The sequence below is a fragment of the Pygoscelis adeliae genome, unplaced genomic scaffold (assembly GCF_000699105.1).
Source record: "Pygoscelis adeliae isolate BGI_AS28 unplaced genomic scaffold, ASM69910v1 Scaffold38, whole genome shotgun sequence".
NCBI lineage: Eukaryota > Metazoa > Chordata > Aves > Sphenisciformes > Spheniscidae > Pygoscelis > Pygoscelis adeliae.
The window spans coordinates 21378477-21394331 of NW_008825614.1; positions in this window are offsets into that span (position 1 = coordinate 21378477).

The following is a 15855-nucleotide window of genomic DNA, read 5'->3' on the forward strand; positions in this document are numbered from 1 at the left end:
AAGAAGCTGGCTGCTGTTTAATATCTGGAAACTGGTGAGTTAGAAAAAGGGAAATATTTTGTCCTCAGTGGAAGCTGTTGTGAAGTGGTAGAGGTGAAGCTTCTTCTTGGGGGGCAAAATACAAAAGAGAAAGGCAAGGAATTAGGGCCTCTCTGCTGCAAGATCGACTAATTCCAATAGACCGGGCTTGTAGGAGAAGAAAAGAACACTTTAAGCAATCTAAGGAGGAGTAATCATCTGTAACTTGTGCTTTTCCTTTGGTCAGATCCTGCTGAGCCTCCACCAGTTGACCGTGTATCCTGCCAGGTGGTGTGGCAGAGTCTCAGTACACATCCTGGTGCTCTAGGAGCCACGGTACAGAGGCCGTATCAGCACAGAATCAATTTGGCTGGGGTTTCTTCCTATTCTACTTGTTTCTTTGCTTGTCCTTGTACTGATATGGTCGTCTTCTTTATACATAATTATACATAATGTGTTTCTCACGTTCCATTGTTACTGGCTGACATCAGGCACGAAAACATATGTGAACTGTTGCACATGGAAAATATAGCAGCTACACCCTATTTTGCTCTAAATAAATGGTACCAAGCCATTGGTCTTGAGACTAAGGGATCAAGTGGAAGTCAAACTGTCACAGATATCTTTTAGGGCAACCTTCTATGGCCAAGGGAGTCTGCAAAGGATGGAGTCTTCATGCGCGGGGTTTTTGCTGGTAAAGGAATCCTAAGTGGATACTGTGGAAATGGGCAGAAAAATTCAGAGGCACATGATGGCAATAAGAAACTAATATTGCTAGAAATGTGCTCCATCAGAGCAGCGGGTTTACCTCATCCTCTCCTCTTGATGTTCCCCTGCAATGACATTAACCTCGTGCTTCACCAGCCCTGATTGCTTTCAGTCTCTGGGAACACCAATTTGCCACAGAACTCCTCAGCTGCAACTTCTTCCCACATTACAGTAAAAAGAGTTGCCTGTGGGAGTCAGGCTCCTTTTATCTTTCCAAATCAAGTAGGAGGTTCATCCAATACCGGTCTAATCCTGTTTCTCAAACCCTATAATAGGGCTTTTGAACTGAAAGTACACAAGCTTTAGAACTGAAATGCTGTGTGATCCTTCCTCCAAACTCCATGGACTGATACATAGGGAAGAAGGATTTTGCTGTTGTTTTTTAAATATTAAGGGGTTTTATTTTTGTCGAAAGTATTCCTCTGCCAAGAAAGTCCATCTTTCATTCTTTTTAAAACTTGGAGAGTCATATAAATCATGTGTAAAAATCCTGCCTATAGGGAAGGAGCGCCTTAGGCAGGTAAGATGTGGCACTGAAGTTGTCCATACAGCAAAAAATGCAAAGAATTCTATTAAGGCAGGAAAAATGAACCCTGCATTACTAAAATATGCAGTGTTTCCCTTGTTTCCCCACAGGCCAATGCCATGTGCTGCCATTTGCATTTCCCCAACAGTAAAATCACAGCAATGTAAAATTAATAAGAGTGTACAGAGCGTGTTTAACAAACTCTGACACATACCCTGTGGTGACTTGGCATCCAACATTTTGCTTGGAATTGATAGAGGTGTACAGAGCTTACTGGGGAAAAAAAATAATCGCATAGTATCTGTAAATAAATGAACACATCCCCAGAGTCCAGTAGGCTTTGGACAGGTCTGCAGCTGTCATATGTTGCAGGACACTCAGACTAGTAGGTAAAGCATGTATCCAATACATGTTCCCTATGGCAGGACTCCCTGGTGGGTCCTGTTTGTTTGGGAACATCTTGAGGACTGATCAGTCCGTTCTGAAAGTCTCCAAACTCTTTTTTTCCAGCCTCTGTAGAGGTTCCCTTTGCTGTCATGGTTTTGGCATAGGGCGGAGCACACAGTTCTTGTTCAGTTGCCTTAAGCTGTCTAGTTCACAACTACCTACTTTGTAATGTCCCAGAAGTATGCACGCTGTCGTCTTGAAATTTTTGATGTCCTAAAACCCAAGTATTCAATGAAATATTTAGTCAGACAAAGCACTAACCTGGTGCAAAGCATTAGCACTGTTAGTGTTTATTTTCTCACCTGTCCTAGTGTGCTATTTTCAACAGCCAGATTCCTTCTTGCATGGTGAATTTTTCTAGGTTATCCCACAACATTGTACACAGATCTATATATTCTTGATATTCAGCTAGTTGTTGGAGTAAAGTAGAGAAAGGTCCCTTCCAGTTTGTGAAATTTATTACCTGCTGTGCTAGGTCTCATGCAGAAATAATATGACTGTCAACTGTTTCAAGACAGTTGAAGACCCTCTTTTTTACAAGACATACAGCATTATTTCAAGGAATGTCTAATAGGTATATAACCCTTGGTCATAGTAGTATCTATAGCCAATGTGTTGAATACATAGCAGGGTAACGACTTAATGCAGTAAATAGGACATGCAGATTTTTCAGATGGTTTTGAACATGTACTTCAGAAGGGAGATGGAAGCCCTCAGAGCATCGGTAAAACTCCGTGTGGGGTTCATAAATCCTGAAGACTGTTGCATGGAGTCAAGTTTCCTATTAGACATCCTTCTCAATGCGGCATATCAATATTACTACTTATATGCTTATTTGTACTCTCTATTGTTACTTTTTGGTGTAGCTGAAGGAGAAGTTGTTTTAGATAAAGTGTTCTTGCAGCTGAATTGCTCATTAACACAGCAGTTGATTAATCCAGCTGCAGCCCTTTCAGCTGCACAGTTGGCTGCTTCTGTTAGCAGTTGTTGCCTAAAAAGGTGTGAACTGTGGATTGTGAGAGAGAAATCACTGGACTTGTATAATAAGTCGCATTCTTTGTTAGATATTTTACTCTAAGCTGAGAAGAGAATAACCCCCGAAAACAAATTTAATAAAATTTGGAGTCACAAGACAACACGAAAATTGAAATACAGAGTTATAATAGTAAGAGCATATTTCAGAGGAAGACTCCTCCTCCCCAACTAAATGGAGGAAATTACTTGTTTTGAAGTAAAAGCTGAATACTTACTGGGTTGTGCTTACTAACAAATGGACAAAGCAATTGCAAAAAGACCTCTTACTTTGAGGTAAATCCCTCGGTTAGAAAAGCTATCAGTCAATACCTCACTTGAGTCATTAACAGTTTGAGAAATCCTTGTAATAATTAGAAATAAGTATGTGTTAAAGCTGAAAAGCATTACATAAAAGCATACGGCATTGTCTATAGCTATCATTTTTAGTAGAAATAAAACAGACACCTGCATCTAGTATCTTAAACACCTCTAGGAATGCTACAAAATAGAATCTTCAGAATGATGTTTCTCCTTTTTTTTTTTAATTTAGTGTTTAATGAAACCCTTTACATTTTTACTATGTGGTAATCCTAATCAGTCATCAAATCAAAATCATTAACTATAGCCACAAAGTTTATAATGCAAAACATTTAGAACCGAAAGGGTTTTTTTTAACATTCAAGTATAACCTATACCCAATTTTCTGTTCCTACAGTGCAGATAAGATCATCATAGTTGGTCAGGCTTTGAAGAGTTGGTTTGTCTGATATGTGTGTTTTGGAACTTTTATCTTAACTGGAGTGATAACTTCTCAGTTTATACTTCTAGTCACCTCTAAAAGAACCACTCACTAAACATGTATAAAGTGTTTTCACAATAAAAAGAATTTGGAAGAAAAAACTATCACAGAATCATAGAATGGTTTGGGTTGGAAAGGAACCTAAAAAACAACCAAGTCCCCCCCCCCCTGCCATGGGCAAGGGCATCTTCCACTAGATCAGGTTGCTCAAAGCCCCATCCAACCCGACCTTGAACACTTCCCAACTCTCTCAGCCTGCCTTCATAGGAGAGGTTCTCCAGCCCTCTGATCATCTTTGTGGCTCTCCTCTGGACCTGCTCCAACAGGTCCATGTCCTTCTTATGTTGGGACCCCCGGAGCTGAATGCAGAACTCCAGGTGAGGTCTCACGAGAGAGGAATAGAAGGGCAGAATCCCCTCCCTCGACCTGCTGGCCATGTTTCGTTTGATGCAGCCCAGGATACAGCTGGCTTTCTGGGCTGCAAGCACACATTGCTGGATCGTGTTGAGCTTCTCATCAACCAACACCCCCAAGTCCTTCTCCTCAGGGCTGCTCTCAATCCATTCTCTGCCCAGCCTGTATTTGTGCTTGGGATTGCTCCGACCCATGCGCAGGATCTTGCACTTGGCTTTGTTGAACTTCAGGAGGTTCACAGGGACCCACCTCTCAAGCCTGTCAAGGTCCCTCTGGATGGCATCCCTTCCCTCCAGCGTGTCGACGGCACCACACAGCTTGGTGTCATTGGCAAACTTGCCGAGGGTGGACTCGATCCCACTGAGTGGGATATCTGGAAAAGTGCATGTTACTGTCTGCACTATAAATTTCTTAGAAATGTAGCTCTTACATATCTCTGGAAGTCTCACAAGACTGTTCTTTATAAATGCCGTAAGAATTTTTTGAGCACCCAAAGCATACAGGATTAGGAATTCAAATATAATATTATTTATGAAATACTATTCATATATGCTGGGCAAATCCTATATCCTCCTCTCACAAGCACATACCATTCAAAGAGTTGAAGAATGAATACAGTGTTTACAGCAAATTAATACATACTAGCTACATGGCTATATTTTGGCTATTTTCCATTGGAAAAATGTTTGCGCACTCACTTGGCTTTTACAAAGCAAAAATTTTAAAAATCACTGTGAGAGCCAGATGTTCAGACTCCCCCCCCCCCCCCCCCCTTAAAATGGTTATACTGCAATTACGACTGCAGCCCGGGTAGCCATGATTCAACCACCTTTCAAAACAATTATCTCGGATATTGCTGCAAACACGGCTGTAGGATCAGAGAGCTCAGTGCAGACTAGCTGATGCACGCTAACTCACCTTCTTGGATGGATATGGCAGTCTATGATGAATTCTCTGCTGTATGCAGAGGTGCCTAGTCCGAAGTTTGAATGGCTATGCCTTTAGCAGCAACAGTTGCAGAAGTGATGCAGCATACTCTTAGTAGTTGTAATTGAGAGCATGAAACACCAGCATATACTAATATTTGCATCTTCATTTCCCAATACTGATTTAACTAGACAGCATTTCAGACTATTAACCTTGCTTGTCTCTCCTATTTTGAAAATGTACAGGTAGAAAGCTAACTGGAAACAATGCACAATGCTAGCAAGTCTGCCTTGATAGCTGGTACGTTTATGAAAAGTGCCAGTTCTAGAATTTCTGCTTGCTACAATTTTTCTGCGGAAATTTCCCAAGTGTGTAAATGGCAACAAATTTTAGCAGAACACTTCTATGCAGAGCCATTAGAACATGCCATGGAGTGCTATTAGAGTTCAAAGGATCATTTAATATGATTTCTCTCTGAACTTTTTATTTATCTTGTGCTTTGGAATTATGGACTAGCGTCCTACTCTACAATATCTGCTGTATGTGCTTAATCACAATCATATATGTTGTTTTCTAGAGCAGCAAGGACAAAAATCTCCCGTCTGTTATCTGTTCTGTATAAGGGAAATATTTTACTGTTCCTGTAACTTTTCCTTCCTTACAGTGGCGAAGGGAATATTTACATTATTACTTTATAAAAAACAGCATACTTCTCCCCATTCTGCGTAGAAGAATAAAAGCAAAAAGACATTTTTCCTCATCATCTTCTCAGTCTTCATATCAGAAGACCTGCAGAGAAAGTGCTAAGTGGATATGGTCTGTTTTCCGTGACAGAAGCTCAGCAGCGGCGACAGGAATGGAAGATCACTTTCCCTCATTTACAGCCAGGTGAAGACTGGCAGTTCAGTCTTAATGATTCTCGAGAAACTTCTGCTTATAATTATAAGGTATGCCCATTTCCTACTGGACAGAAAGTCACTGAAGTGACTTGCTCTGCGTGTAAACTCAGTTGTAAGCGAAACATTCGGTTGCTTTTTATCCGTGTAACTCTTCTCCAGCTGGAAGACTTAGTACCGTGTTGATGAAAGCCTGGTGACTCCTTTCTTGTCATCTGTCTGTAATTTGAGAATAGTTGCATTTGATTGAAGATTTGAGCTGCTGAGTAAAATTTTGAAATTTTGGGTTTTTAAAAAATTTTTATTCTTTTCTGTGTTTTATCTCTTATTGTTATACTGATAACAATATCAGTATAACAATAACTGAACATTATTCAGTTCAAACTCCTCTGAATTTGGAGGTACAGAAAACTGAGCACAATTAACAGAAAATAAACATACTGTTTAGGTGGTTTAGGACCTAGTCCTACAAAGACTTGCACACATTTCACCTTATTTGGGATAATTTGACTAAAGGCCATTTAACTGTTTATAGCATATGGAATTAGCACATTCAGAAATGTTGAAGGAGATTAGGAACACAGTTATTGAGAATTACCACAGATTTTTGGACTTGGATCATCTTTCTAAATGTGTAAGAATGATTTAATTTCAACAGTAGGGAATCACTTTTTTGTTTCTCTGGCATGGAAGGGGCTTCATTTTGGTTTTAAGTGATTGTTAACAATAAAATATAGTGCTATGAAATGAAAAAGAAATGGTGATTCAGTGGATTGGTACAAGAAATAGGCATGAAGAAATCTTACAAATATTTAGTTTATTATTTTTAAGTGTAAATTTTATTGTCTTTCTTATAATAGAGCTAGTGGCTGATACATTACATATAGATCCAATCTTACATTAACCACCTTTTAGAAATTTAATTAATGAAATGTTCCTTTAAGGAGGAAATCAGCCACACAATATTGTCTATGAACCCTGTAGAGTCATTATTCTTTATATTTTGTAAAGCACATTGATCTTTCATTATAATAATTTATCTTAAGTCCAAAGAGAATAAAAATGAGTCTTTAATCGTGTTTGATTTCGTAAGAGAGAGGGCAAGAGAGGTGAACAAGAGTAATTTTCTCAGTGATTTTTACTCATCTAATCACGCAGAGGATTACAATCCTACCCCACCCCTCTGACAAAGGCACCCTCAGTATTTCAGAGAAAAAAATGTACCATACTAATCACACTGAAAAACAGCTATTCTGGAGTGGAATCTGGAGCACTCAGGTCAGCCAAACATGGGCACAAGTGCCATTAGCTTTCCCAGCACTGCTTGACTTGGCTTAGTCATTCTGCTAAACACACAGAACCTTCTCTCTCACCTGCAAAACACTACTCCTTGCATTAATAACATTTATCATACTTTCAAGTAAAAGTTAAACGTTGCTGCAGAGTCATGGCTATATCACATCACTCCAGAGCGCTTGTGCTATCGGAGGTCTGAAGCGTCCTCAACTCTTTTCTCTTCTGTCCCAAAGTTTCTTTTCCCTTTCCTCCTGTATTTCCAGGAAAGATAACATGGTTTTCATTCAAGTTCCTCATACTGAACTTTCTGAACAAAAACATTTGAAGCCTGTCCATGGTATTTCTTCCTCTTTGTCAGATAATTCTTAGGCAAATATTGACTTGACCCCTTAGATGAAATTGTCAGAGGGTATAGTAAACAAAGACCTGGCAGTTATGTACACAACATACATATGTCTCCATTAGTTCTGTCAATCATTTCTTCAGTTTTAAATGCCCAAATAAACTCTGCAGGTTGCCTGTGTGAAGGGTATATGTCATATGTGTGAAGTGTGGCTGGGTTGTTCTGGCTTGTATGTCAGGACTTTTTGGTCCAATGTTTTGAGGGAATGGTGAGTACATGTGTGTGGAACTTAAATGAAGATGACATTTTTAACAGCTTGAAAAGTTACCTTTCCCTCCTCTTTTGTAACATGGCCAAGAAGTTTGGCCAAAGCACATCTGACATATTGGTGAGAAGATTTTTTCGCATTGGCAAAGATAGGTATTCTGAGTGTGGAAAACAATGGACGGCAATGAAGAGAAACATGGAAGACAAACTTTTGTCAGTGTGATGGGGGAGAGAGGAGGGATTTGGAGGTTTTATTGCTTATTAGTCTTGGGCAACGTGGCAGCACTTTTTAGATGCCCCGTGGGGCATTCTGCTCTACCCAGACATATTTAATTTTTTGCAAAACAAATTAAAGAAGACAGTAGACTGGAGGGGACAAAGGAAATAATGAACAGATCACAAGAGACAATCTGCCTCAAATCACCTGTGAGGCAGATTTAAGACACGATCTACCAACAAATGTGGTATATCTCTAAACTGTCCTGTCTTTATCCTACAGACGTGTAAAGCATCTGAAAGTACAAGACCAATTTGCTTTTCTAGTCATTCACATACTGTGTTTTATAAGACAGCAACCTCCCAGAACCCGTCACAGCCAGAAACTGCAATACAGGGAACCTTGGTATATGTAATAATTTCAGATATAAGTCTTAAAATGTGGAAACATTACCATTTAGAAAAGAGATTTTTGCTTTGTTTGTTGGTTTGTTTTAGAGATGTATTAGCACAAGGTGAAAAGAAATGTTTCATAAAAAAACAAAGCATCTCAATATTGTGAGACGTTTTTGCTGTTGAAAATGGTAATTTAGCAAAATAGAAAACTTCCATGAGAAAGTGCTTGTTTCAGTTAACTTCTCAGCAAATGTTTTTGAAAACAGTTTTTTTAATAATATCATGTGCTTGCCTTGTCACAATGAAAGTTTTGATTGTGTTATCTGAAATAGTATTTAAGTGCATACTTAGAAATTTAATGAGAAGTGAGACTGTAATCCTCACAAAAATCCATAAAATTGAACAGTATTATTTTGACATCAGTTGAACATTCTGATTAATTCACACTGAAAATACAGTTATTTTCTCAGTTCAGTAAATTTCATCTCAACTATTGATGATGAGAGGAAAAAGCCATTTCCTGCTCAGTGCCAGCATAACACCTATTTCAGAAATTGTGGTCCTAAGAAAAGTGTCTTATGCACACAATAGAGCATTTCAGACTTTCCATGTAAAATGTCTATCCTGTACCTAATAAGCCAATGAATTTGATAATGATTTCAAAAGGATAAATTCCTTGGCTTCTATTTTATGACATTCCAGCAGAATTGGAAATAGTCAAAATACAAAAAGGTGACAGGGCTTCCTTTATACTTCACTTTGTAAGCTGATTTTCCCTGGATCTGTCATCCCCACTTTCTGTTTTCTGTCAAGTGAGGTAATTCTTTAAAGAGGCCAAGGTTATTTGTTCAAACTTGGTCTCAGGGCAGCTTCCTAGATAAAACTTAGACCCTCATATATTTTACTGCCGATTTATTCTACATCGTCCGTAGGTGATTGCCTTTGATTCATAGTTTAAACATAATAATCCCACAGTATTGGTCTATAATAATTTCCAACATTCTCTATTTGAATTACAGATGAGAAAATTGTGGAAAAGTGACTTAGGATCACAAAGCTTATAAATTTTTAAACAATCTATATTTTCAAAGTTATAGACAGTGTATTGTTTATATTAGCTTTATGTAAATCCATATGGGCAGCAATCATGCTTGCATTTGTCTTTGTAAATAAAATAGTTACCATTAAGATATGTATGATTTCCATATGTATACCATATTGTTTATACAGGATTGGACAGAATAATGCTTGTGGAAAAATGGGTAATGACATAGAAAAAATGAAAAAAAGTGAAAAAGATACGTAACTACAACTTTCATTTTGAGATGAATGCATAATTAATTTAATGGTTGCACATCTGTAGATGGCTAAGAAATGCAACTAAATAATTAGACATCATGTAAATAGAGCAGAAAATAGCAGGATAGTTGTACTGAATTAGTTGCTAATTTTGCATTCGCCAACATTCGTTTTACCTTTTTCAAAGACCAGGTATGTATACGTTAGTATTATCGACAAGCGAAGGACCTTTCCTTTTTGATTCTGAGTTTGTGTCTGGTTCAGGTTGCAACAGCTTAAAAGTTTTTTTCAGGTGGTTGTTTTGTAGCCTGTGTAAAACCACTTTTATTGTCAATGTCTAATTTTCTTTAGACATGTTCATCTGAAAAACAAACCAGAAATCGTTGCCTCAACTAGCACCTGCAGCACCTGTTTCCAGCAACTGAACAGTCTAATTATTCCATCTTGAAGATGGATCTTTCAGTTGATGATAGAAGTCTGGTCTTTTAGTGTTGACATTTATGGGTTTGGTTCCTAGTAATGATTGGTTCTTGTATGTCTGTGTGAATGACAGATTTTGTCAAATAAGAATGCATGCATTTATATTTGTGAATATTGGTAGTGTTCTCTATGGAGAGAATGCCTGTGGTTTTCCAGCTGTGGATAAAAATGTTTAGCCCGTAATTTCACTGAAAATTAAGCAGATGTGCACATCAGGGACCCAGTACTGCAAAGTGCTAGCCGTTCTCCATAGTAAGCTTTTCCAACTTCCTGGGAAGTCAGTGACAGCTAAGGGTAATGAGCAACTACAGGACTGTGCCCTTTGCTTTCTAGCAAATTAACTTCACAGAGACACCATTTCCTTTTCTTCTAAGCTGGCTGCTGAGCTTTAGCTATATTATCTGCTGCAAAGTAATTGAAAGTATGAGCTAAAATATGCCTATCATGTCTTTCAAGTTACATGGAATAAAAAAATCAAAGAAAGCTAAAACCTCTCAAAGCACCAGCTATACCACAGTTCAACTTCTAATGAGCTTGAATAACTTAGTTATTTGAACGCTGTTAAATAATTAAGCATTTTTTCTCATGCCTGTTTTTCCACTCTGTGTTTCTAAGTAAACTCTACAGAACACAGATATCTTATGTATAATCTGTATGAAAGCAAAAAAATTGGAAATTGGCTGGATTGCTAGGTAATCCCTTACAAGCATGAGCTATATGCATCCCTTCTTTAACAGCTCGAACAAGGTTCAGAAGAAGATAAAACCATCATCATTCTTGCTGTGAATGCACCGAGCACCTTGTTGCCTCATGTCATGACTGTGTGACGAGCCTCACGTAGCAGAGGGAAGGGTGAGAGCAGTATTTGCAGCCTGTTACATAAAAAGTTTCCAAGCCAAATTGCTGTAGAGAGGAACCTAAGTCTGACCTGAGGATGCTTCATCTGCTGTGCCAGCGTGGTCACTGCTACCAGTTATGGAAGAACCTGAAAAGTTTTTATCATTTTAGTTTTAATAACACTTCTATAAGAACATGTAGTACTTCTGTGCCTGGAGCATAAGGTATGGAGTGGCTACCTGACTTTTCACTGAATGTTATGCATGATATGAGGAAATTGATCTTGGGTCTCCTATATCCTTAGTGGTATAGCGTTTCCTTCTAGGAACAGTGAAATCAGACAGCAAAATTAAAAAAAAAAAAACAACAAAAAGCAAAAAATCCCAAAAAACCCCTGACACTTCATTTCTCTGAAAAGTCTCATTTTTTTGGCAGCTGAATCATGAACACCCACAACCATGAACAAAAAAGAACATCTGTGTGGATATCTTTGAATAATGCAGATCAGACTGATCCTGGCCTGATATACCAGGAAGACCAAATCTTGTCTCCCCTGACTGAATTTTCTTTTGAGATAACCTCCTCCAGTTCTGTGATATTCTCAATGTAATTGATTCTATTTAAAAAAAAAATCTACACCAGTGGCTATAGGGAAAACAATAGATACAAATTCATTTTTTCCAGAATGATTTGGGTACCTGCATAGGAGAATTTGGTAAACAGAGAGAAAAGCAAATGCCAGCAGATGAAATAACTGAAATTCGTTTGTCGGGTCAGGAGTTCTGACTTTCCAGATTCTAGTTTGTTAACACTTGTATTCATATTTGTCTCATTCTGAGGTACTAAATGTAAAGGGAAGGAAGCTGTACACAAAGGCTGCCATGAAGTGGTGGCATGCTTTTTGTGTTTCTCTATTCCTAAATAAGGTTAGTTCACTGAAAGCTGTAGTCAGTATTTCTGCATTCATCAAATTAGTATCACTTGTGCTTTAATAAAGAGCTAACCAGGAAATCTATGCAAGTTCTTACATTGCTGACAATCACAGTTAAAATGAAAAATACTTAGCAACATCAGTTTTATTGCTTTTATTGAAATGAATTTAATGTTGATACTCTAGTATAGCTAGTTCCTAAATTTATATATACATTTTTGACGTAGTCCATGTGAATTTAAATCTTTTCCCAGCATAAAAACAGTATAAACAAAAACGTAGTAATTTGTAATGGACATTTCTGAGTGCATTCAGTAGCAAATCTGAAAGTCTGTAAAGATCTGGCAAGAATGCATATCCAGTTAATATGAGTTTTCATTAACCTTTTTTATCACGTATATCTTTGAAGGCAACATTCTAGTACTCTTACAAAGCTACAAAGCTCCCAGTTACTCCTGTACTTCCATAACGTTGCTTGCTCACACTTCAAAGCCACTTCTGCTTATGTGAATTAAGAAAATCCATAGGCATGGATCTATAGGCTTTGACTTTATATCAGCTAATCACTACAGGAATACAGATAATTGATAATAATAACAACTTTTATTGTCCTCTTTTTGCTGGTGAAAACTGCATTCTGTAAGAAACCTCTGGTTTCTGATTAGTGCATCTTGTTTTATCTTTTATGACGGAAAAGAACCAGGTCAAACACAACAGCATGAAACTGCAGTGGCTGTTTTTAAGGTCACTTGACCAAAAAGTAGCGTAGCGTCATAGAAAGTTTGGGTTGGAAGGGACCTTTAAAGAGCATGTAGTTCAATCCCTCTGCTGTGGGTAGGGACATCTTTCACTAGATCAGGTTGCTCAGAAAAACCCACCCAGTAATATATAAAACCAGTGTTTTATACATGAAATATAAAACCAGTGTTAGGTACCAAGGCTGCCAGGGCTTTTTATAACAATTCTTGCATATCTCAAAATGGGACAAAACCAACCGGTGTGCTTCATGAGCACACGTTTAAAACTGTTACTGCTAGCTTGTCAGTTCTCTTGTGTGTGTTAGAAGTATCTTCTTTCTTACGCATGGCTTCAGAAGGATGTTTTCATCCACCTCAGAGTTATGGCTGTTCTCCTGGAAACAGAGACATATAATCCTCATTTCGAAAGCAAATGAAGCATGTCTTAAATCTAGCATGAGTGCTACCTGCTTCTTATATGTTTCCTTCTGACAAAAGCACGCCTCTATTTCTTGCCAGCTGGGACACAGCTCCATGGCTAATGGCAAGGGAGGGAAAGGAAGGACTTACTAATTCTGAGTCTAGTCTGTAGTCTGTGTTGTGCTGGCCTCCAGGAAACATTCATTGGACTAGGAAGATAAAGTACACATGAGCCATGAAGTTTGTGAAAGATAACTGTGTTTCAGGGATTACTTTTCATTGTGTGATTGCCACCAGGTGAGTACCCTAACGGCTGGGTTTCTGAACAATCGGCAGGATTGGCTGTCCTCTGGCTGTAATTGAAAGGAAGGACTGTTTTATGAATCCCTCAGGTTTGGTGTAAGTGTTAAATTTAGTCTCAGAACAGTTACTGGATTGAAGTCCTCGGGAGTTTTATGCAGGAGACTATGTTGTTTCTGAATGCCAGTAAGAATCAGATACAAGCAAAGCTCAGCGTTATCAAGAAAGAAGCACTGGGAATTAGCAGACACAACTGCTGGGAACGTTCAGCTCAAAAGTTGACTGATGCTTTTCCAGTGTTGACCAGCAGTTAAGCAGGCATTTTCAAGGTTCCAGTTTAGGTGAGTCAAGTCTCTTAGTCCTAGGTGACACCTGAGGTCCCTTTTTTACCTTTGCTCTCTGCATCTTTTCCACACCTCTGAGTGGACAGCCCAGCAATGCTGTTTGTTTCCTTGTAGACTTCTCTCGGGGCCACTGTTGCTTTCACGGTAGGCTTTGGGACCGTTCCAAGTGGGTATCTGATCAGCTTTTCTAGTCAAACTTCACGTTCCTTTTCTACTTTTGAGAACACCCACACACAGGTGGAAACAGCAATTCCAGTATTTTTGACAGTAATTTATTCTGCTCTGGTGCTACTTAAAATTCTGTACAACAGGGTTTATATTTACATTATAATTTCAGTTGTAGCAATGTTCCTGGCAGCAAGAAACAGAGACTTGCTGATGGAAAGAAAATAATTATTCCCTCTTCCTTTCGCCAAGAATCCTGTTTCACCCTTCAAAGAAAGCATGCAGTGGGTCACAGAAAGTCTGGTTCTTCAGTTTATGTATCATTTAGGGATAAGTGGAGCTGAGCTACTAGTCTGCTTCCAAAGCTCATCCTAACTCTAGAGGAATATTTCTGGTAGTGCAAGTGAGAGGTTGACAAGCAGCAAAGCCATTCACTCTGTCTGTGCTTGTGTACTGTGAGAATTGAGAAATACAGGCAGAAAAGTTATTTCCTGCCAGAGGCAGGGTTGTGTTTCTAACTGTAATGCCATGTTGCTATCATCAGTTTTCTGACTCAGTTTTTGTATAAAAGGGATAACTTAACATTTAGTACAATACTAAGCTTTTTTTTTTTTTTGGGGGGGGGAAAGAGGGAGTTACAGTTGATTAGCTTGTATTTTTGTATAATGTGTTGATAAACTGAGATGAGAAGCTTGTGTTAGCTGTGTATTACAGGTCTTGCACTGTGTATTATTTTAGAAACCAGTAACCATTTATCATCTTGTTACAAGGTTTTGGGTTTTTTTGCCAGCCAATAGCAGGCTACTGGAAATTTTTGCTGGGCTGGATATCAGTCTTCATCTAGGGATCTGAGCTGATTCTGTGCTATACTGCAGAGTAAAATTGTTTATATTTCGAGAAGGTGAAAATTCTCTCACTGGGAGCAAGTTCAATGATCGTACCTTGGCCATCTTAAGTTCTCCTAAGTGGTCAATGGCTTACATTTGGTCCAATGCTTCCATGGACCTAGTGAATTACAAGATATTTGGGCAGTCCGAGAGGCAAATTACAACCCCTCAGAGCTGTTTTATTTCATACTGGGCAATCCACATCACTCCAGTAGCTGATGCTGAAAGATTCGAGGCCGCACCTCAAATACTGTGTTCAGTTTTGGGCCCCTCACTACAAGAAGGACATTGAGGTGTTGGAGCGTGTCCAGAGAAGGGCAACGGACCTGGTGAAGGGTCTGGAGAACAAGTCTTCTGAGGAGCGGCTGAGGGAACTGGGGTTGTTTAGTCTGGAGAAAAGGAGGCTGAGGGGAGACCTCATCGCTCTCTACAACTACCTGAAAGGAGGCTGTAGCGAGGTGGGGGTCGGTCTCTTCTCCCAAGTAACAAGCGATAGGACGAGAGGAAATGGCCTCAAGTTGTGCCAGGGGAGGTTTAGATTGGACGTGAGGAAAAATTTCTTTCCTGAAAGAGTGGTTAAACATTGGAAGAGGCTGCCCAGGGAAGTGGTTGAGTCACCATCCCTGGAAGTATTTAAAAGACATGTAGATGAGGCGCTTAGGGACATGGTTTAGTGGGCATGGTGGTGTTGGGTTGATGGTTGGACTCGATGATCCTAGAGGTCTTTTCCAACCTTAACGATTCTATGATTCTAAGATTAAGGTACAAGAGCATGTAGATATGTCTTAACTACACCTCACTACACGGGGAAAGTAAGAAGAGCTGAGAAGGCAACAGGGATGGCTGAAAAGCTTGAGGTGATTCCTTTTGACAAAGAAGAGTTCTTCCCTTTGAGCCTACTGCAAATGGAGGGTCACCTGGCATCCACCACACAGCTGAGATGGTGGGCTGTTGAATACCACCTGTCTAGCTGATGGTCACAATACATATTGATTTCTGGACGAGGTAATTAGAGAGAGGTTGGTGTGAGCCGCGCACCAATCTCAAAAGCAGTGATGGGCAAAGCGGAGGTGGGGGAGATGAAGGTGCAGCTCTGCACACCTGCGGTTCACAAAGTGCCTGAAGAAC